A 7,433-nucleotide genomic window follows, 5' to 3' on the forward strand; every position below is an offset into this window, starting at 1 on the left:
GCTAGAAAGGGAAGTGGAATCAAAAGGGAAGCCTTTGGAAAAGGAAGTGACAGCAACATGTTTATGTGCTATGTGAATCATCCAGTAGTAAGGGCAGTATATGTAGTGCGAGAAAGAAAAATATGTGCGGTGCAAGAAAGAGAGGTGCTGGATTTACATCTTAAAGTAGGTGGGAAGGGAACTGAATCTAGCACAAAAATTGAGGGCTACACTTTGTTAGGAGTATGGAAATAAAAGTTCAAATAAATTAACACAAATACACTCAGTTCAATAGATGTCGATATAGAAGCTTATGCGAAGCCTCTTCTGTTTATTTCAAATTTCCTAGTAAAGTGGAAATCATGGTGAACCCACTTAGGATAAGGATGGGGAAAGACATGTGGGATATTTGATGACAGAAGGTACAAAATAATCATCTAAGTTTTACGAAGGAGCTAGAAAAATATAGCGTGATTGCTAGACAGCATAAAGGAGCCACTTGAGATGAGTGATTCTAAATTTAAGGTGAGGTCAGCATTGTTTTGTACTTTTTCTCCAACTGCATTCAGTTGCAAGGAGGCAAATGCAGAGTAGGTTGAGGGTTTTATTTAACAAAAGTTGTATTTTATCCAATTAATTATAACGAAGCAAGAGTAGAGCAAAGAGGTAGGTGGTGTTTTCAGGGAAGTGATTATCATTGGCAGAAGGTCTTTAGAAGGTCACACCAGTCTAAAACCAAGACACATTTTAAGCATCTTTGGATTTCATCAGCTGCTATATTTTATGGTATTCCTTAACAGCATAGGGGAAACAACATAGGGAAAAAACCACAGTTTTCTGTGAACCTTTTCATTTTGTGGTTCTAAAATAGTTGCTTTTATTCTCTGCAGGTCTTTAAATTGATTCATTTGAAAATCAGAGTCCTCCATTATCAATAAAAGTATTATGATGTGGGCTGCTGTAGAATAGCAGAAAGTTAAAAAACAAACTTAAAATCAGACAACCAGTAATATTAAATTATCTCTGAGTGCACATTATTTAGTTCCTCATTAGCTTAATTGTTTTCCAGTAAAAGTGAAATGCACAATATGAAAATTAAATAATATTACATGTCAGAGTTTAAAAGAAATATTCATTTAACATTGGAATAGTTTTTTTCCCCAGGAAATCTTGTTCATTTATTTTGTGAGAATTTTTGTTTGTCGCTATTTGTTCAAAACATAATACAATTGTGAGACCCAGTGCCTGCTGGCAAAGTTGGAATAGCTGTCAGCAGGAAATGGCAAACTAATAATAAGTGCTGGTAAAATATTTATATTATAGTTTACTGGGAAGCTGAGTGTAGTTTTGTATTTCATTAGTGCTTGAGGCAGTACATAGTAACATTTTTTTTTGCTCCAAAATAAGTGGATAGAATTCTAAATGCTGTAGTAACTTATCTTTCAACTATCAGCGGGGGAAAGAAAGAATTAATAATAATAAGTCCTTTACTAGTTGAAATTTAAGAAATTTTAAATGAGGTCTATAGGGCAGTAATTAGCAGCATCTCACATTTAGTGTTATTGGACACTAGACTGCTGGATCAGCCACTTCTGTATGCGGGCTAGTAATTTAGCTCTGGTTCATAATTTTCAATAACACAGCTATTCAAGAGGGAGGGGTGGTCTTAAACTACCAGAGGACTCAGAAGTATGGTGACGTTCAAGTACAACACTGTTTATGTACTCCCCAAAGTGTATCAAAGCTCAGATCCAGAGAAATAAAAGAAAAGTCAAACAAAACAAGCATTAGACTGCGTAAAATAAGGTATGGACAAGGCAAACAGGTGAGGCATTGTTTAGGTAGCTAAGGTAGATCAATATCTATTCTTACAAGCCAGGAATCCTGCCTGCTTTCCTCTGGTGCTCTGCAGATCATCTTACGGCTTGCAGACAGACTGTCGCCTAACCCCAACTGACAGACAACCTATTTCACCTCTGTACAAATCATACCCATCTTCTTTCTTTGTGGTTCACTGAAGAGAGAAAAAATATAACTGCCAACATAAAATAATACCAGATTGGTTTTACTACACTTGAACATCCCTGTACATTAACTTAATTTCAAAAGGATTAGTCCCCAATTTCTCTTTTATATATGATTTTAACCTACTTAATAAAATGCAAGTATATTGCGAATATAACTGTGTGTGTGTGTGTGTGTGTGTGTGTGTGTGTGTGTGTGTTTGGGTAAAAGGAAAAGTGACCAAATTTATCCAAATAGTAAACATATGTAAGTGTCTGGAACACTGAACATAACAATCACTAATATAAATTTTAATTTACAAAATAATAAACATTAGTTATAATCATATTTCTTTTTTTTTTTTTTATACTTTAATTCTAGGGTACATGTGGCATAACGTGGCAGGTTGTTACATATGTATACCTTACTGCATGTTGGTGTGCTGCACCCATCCAACTTCGTCAGCACCCATCAATTCATCATTTAATATCAGTATAACTCCCCAATGCATCGCTCCCTCTCCCCTCCCCCTCCCCCATAATAGGCCCGCCAAGTGGCGTGATTGTTCCCCTTCCCCGAGTCCAAGTGTCTGCATTGTTGCAGTTGCCCCCTATGAAGTGAGAACATGGCGGGTGTTTGGTTTTCTGTTCTTGTGATAGTTTGCTAAGAATGATGGTTTCCAGCTGCATCTATCATAATAATTTTGAAAACCTAACAGACGAATGCACAGACAATCAATTAGAAACTGAGGGAATAAGTGTTTATACGCACCTTGTATTTCATAGAACAGGGAGGCAATATTTCAGCAATTTTGAACACATGTTTAACAAGCTCATGATAGCCAAAGTTTGAATAAATATGAGAAAGTCAGATTGTTGGCCAGGTGCAGTGACTCATGCCTGTAATCATCCCAGCAGTTTGGGAGGCCGAGGTGGGCGGATCATGGGGTCAAGAGTTCGAGACCAATCTGGCCAAGGTGGTGAAACCCCATCTCTACTAAAAATACGAAAATTAGCCAGGTGTGGTGGGGAGTGCCTGTAATCCCAGCTACTTGGGAGGTTGTGGCAGAAGAATTGCTTGAACCCGGGAGGTAGAGGTTGCAGTTAGTCGAGATCGTGCCACTGCACTCCAGCCTGGGTGACAGAGCAAGACTCTGTCTCGGTGGGGGCATCAGGGGAGGAAAGAAAGTCTAATTGTTTACATTTTGTGACGTAGTAACATCAATTTGTCTTGTTCTGGTAAAGTACAAATTTATGTACAACTTTTTGTAACCTTTTAGTTTTTCTATATAATGTTCTAATTCCAATGGGAAAACCAAATACAGGAAACTGTTCTCAAAAAATGTATAACAGTTTCGTTATATCAAAAATAGTCAAAATATAAAATCTGTTATCTAATTCCATCAAATTTAGATTATCCAGGCTTCAATGCAAATTAGTCATTATATAAATATTTTACTTTACATGTATAATTCTTATTGAGTTTTCTTTTCACTTCGTAGGTTTAACTAAAGAGAATACCTTCTACTGATGTAACAGCAATGGTAATTGGTATAAAAGCAAAAGCATGTGGAAAGGAGAAATCACAACAAAGGTCACTTATTGAAATAAAACCTATTAAAAATGTACATTATCTTCTTGATTCTGCTTTGGCAAATGGGAGGCATTTTGTATGTTTCATTCTTGAGCATAGAATTTACTGAGACTTACAATTTTTCATGTTTGTGTAATAATTTATATTTCAGTGTATTCAGATTTTCACGTAGAAACCCATCCTGTTCTTTTTTTGTCCTCAGAGTTGACTAATAAAAGGAATGGCAGTTTTAACATCATGTTAAAAGTACTAAAAACCAAAACTAAGATCCTTATTTTAGTGGTTGTAGAAACTTTGGCTGAATCTTGAAAGTGGAAAAGGTCATGTTTTGCAGACTAGTGCATATCATATCACTGGATAGTAAGAATATGTCTTTTCATCGCTCCTACAGTTTTCTGCTTACCTTTTTATGGTGGAAGAAATGTAATTTACTTGTCACATTGAAACATTTGATATAAATCCTTATCCTATCTTTTGAACTAGTATTTCTGGAACACTATATCATAAACAAATATCATGTTTAATTAAACAACTGCTTTACCCCTAACTGAACAAGAGGGTATGATTATATTAATTCAATAAAAAACCTTTGACTAGAATTTAAAAAAAATTTCAACTCAGCAAGAAATATGATTATACTACTTTAAAATTGAGCCATATGATCAGAATGTAAACAGAATATTTTAAGTTCCTGTCTTTAGGATATAAAGAATACTTTTAAGAGAGAAAACTAATATGATTTAGAAAATATTCATTTACATTAAAATTTATTCTTCAACCTACTAATCTACATGCAAAACTAAATTTAAAAGTCAATTAACACTTTACTATAATGCTAAAAACCTATTTTAAATATAAACAATTGTGATTTTACCAAGAGATTCATTTTTTTTGTGTGTGTGACTGATTTCTCACAGCTAAAGCTTAGCAATTCTGAAACATGTTAGTGCAATTCTAATAAGAATAAAAATAAGGTGAGGTAAATTGAAGTTAATAATTAGGCATACTATACTGTATATGATTATGTATGTGTGTTTATGTGTGTATGCATAAAAATATATATTTAAATATATAATGTACATGATTCTTTGAATTCCAGGAATTAATTTTATCTTCAGACTTCAACATAGAAAATAATAGATTTACTGTAATCACTCAAAGCCACTTAATACTGAAGGTCAATTCATTTTTACAAATTTGTGGGAACAAAGAAAAGCCAAAAACTGGGTTCTGACCTAATCAACGCCATAAGTTGTTTGTTAAAATATGCCTTACTAGCATCCTAATTATCTCTATTTGTATTTGTTTAGTTAAACAAATGAAACATTTCTGATCCAGATGTGACTATCTCAGCGCTGTCATTTACCTTTCAAGGATCATAGAATTTTTGCTTTTAACACATTCCCTTGAGTACCTACATGTTTTCATTATAAACTAGAGTTGAGAAAACATGTCAGATGCTAAATTCAAAATCCAACATGCAGGAAACATGGAGAAATATAACAACTGTTTTGGAAGAAAATGTCTTGAAGTCAACTTACATAAAATCCTAAATGATGTGCCAATGAATTTTAATTAACATTTACATTACACACAACTTCAAATGCTAAAATAATTTCTGCATAACTACTATAGAAATGAAATTATTTTTGTCAAATATGCATAAAACCTTAAGCTAAAATGTCTATGTTCTATAATATAAAAGTTTAATGATAAAAATGTAGAATGTGTAATGCCGATTTAAGATATGAAACAAAAGGAATAAAATAGTTTGAAGTCTAGAGCACTTAAACCCTTTTAATACTTAACACATGATATAAAATCTCATACAGAACATGCAGCACTCAAGGTAATAATTTTGTATATGAATATTCAATAACTTGTATGTCCAAGTAGACTGAAAACTTTAAAATTCCTTAACAGGCTCACATTCACTAGAGTAGATGAAAATGAAAATTTTAGGATGGTTGTGTAAAGGGCAAAATAACTCAAATTGTTTTCTCAGTAAATGCTACCACATCTTCATCAATCAACTACTATTCTTAAATATCAAAAAAAATTACTTGTATAATACAAACAATATAGTCAACAAAAAGTATATACAAAGATAGCTAATGCAAGATCACTGAGCTTATAATTCATAAGGCCAAAAATATTTCATCCCAGTTCTTTTTATATTTTATTTTATTTTATCTATTTATTTATTTGAGATGGAGTCCCACTGTGTCACCCAGGCTGGAGTGCAGTGGCACAATCTTGGCTCACTGCAACCTCCACCTTCTGGATTCAAGTAATTCTCCTGTCTCAGCCTCCTGAGTAGCTGGGACTACAGGTGTGTGCCACCTTGCCTGGCTAATTTTTTGTGCGTATATTTTTAGTAGAGACGGGGTTTCACCATGTTAGCCAGGATGGTCTCAATCTCCTGACGGTGTGATCTGCCCGCTTCGGCCTCCCAAAGGGCTGGGATCACAGGCATGCACCACCACACCCAACCTTACCCCAGTTCTTATATGGCTACATACTTAATATATTTCTACTTAACAAAATAGTAAAATGCCATTTTTTACTATTTAATGTATATTTGCAAACATTTTCTCTCACATAATTGTTCAATTAAAAATATGCATTTCTAAGTAAATAACTAATGTATTTATGAACATTAATTTTCAACTTTTATTTAATAAGGGCTAAAGTTGGTTAGGCTGGCATAAAAACCAAAATTATGATGTTACTTTCAACTCTCTAACCTCCTTTAATTTGCAAACAGGCAATTATATGAAAAATTATAAAATGCATGCACTAAAAAGCAGTCGGAAAACAACAAATATTTTATATATGAATTAATAGTTAGTGTTATAATCACTAGAAGTAGAAGTATGTACATGAATGTATAATGATCTAAAGAATGTCAGTATTTTGTTTCTTTTATTTCAGGAGGCCATAATCCTAAACAGATTAATGCAGTGATAGAAAACCAAATACCTCACGTACTCGCTTCTATGTGGGAGCTAAACATTGAACACACATGGGAACAATAGATACTGCAGACTATTAGAGTGGGGAGGTCGAGACAGGAGTGTGGATGGGAAAACTACCTATTGGGTACAATGCTCACTTACTGGAGACAATGTACTCATGTAACAAGCCTGCACATGTACCCTGTACCAAAAATAAAAGTTGAAAAAAAGTCAGTCTTTTAACTTCACTTAATAACTAAAATGGCCATTTAAAACCGTATCTAAATATGTATCATAAACATATCTTTTTATTAAATATAGTTAATAAAGGATATTTTGATCTGTAATAAAATATCAAAATATGATGCCAGTTTCATATATGCATATTAATTATGAGAAAATAATTAAAATAGTGATTTCTTACAAAATAATATCAATATAGTTGAAAATACTTTCAGTGGAAAGGAAACTATTAAAGATACACAACCAGTCTCCAACAGATTATTGGTAATAATAAATAAATTGTTTAGAGTGCTATTTGTTATTATTTGGAATTTCTTTGGTAAACTGTCAAATAAGCAGGCAATATGAATCTCTTTCCTTAACCATAATGAGTAAACACCATCATGGAAACATTAAAAGTCTTTCATTTGGAAAGACCCCAAGAATTCATGTGCTGAAAGGGTTTTAACATAGGGAACTCTCATCAGTAAAGTGGAACTTTAGAAAAAGCATATTTTGGAGTATCATAGCAAAGTTTACATTGTGTGTAAAGTTTAACGTCACAGCAATTCTTCCTAGAAAAAAATCTTAAATCTAAGATTGTCAATCCACTTCTTTTCAACTATTGTAGTCACTTAGAAATAGCAGTTAAAATTGAAAAAAAAAAAAAAAAAAAAA

The sequence above is a fragment of the Rhinopithecus bieti genome, unplaced genomic scaffold, assembly GCF_001698545.2.
Source record: "Rhinopithecus bieti isolate Rb0 unplaced genomic scaffold, ASM169854v2 scaffold_21703, whole genome shotgun sequence".
NCBI classification, from domain to species: domain Eukaryota; kingdom Metazoa; phylum Chordata; class Mammalia; order Primates; family Cercopithecidae; genus Rhinopithecus; species Rhinopithecus bieti.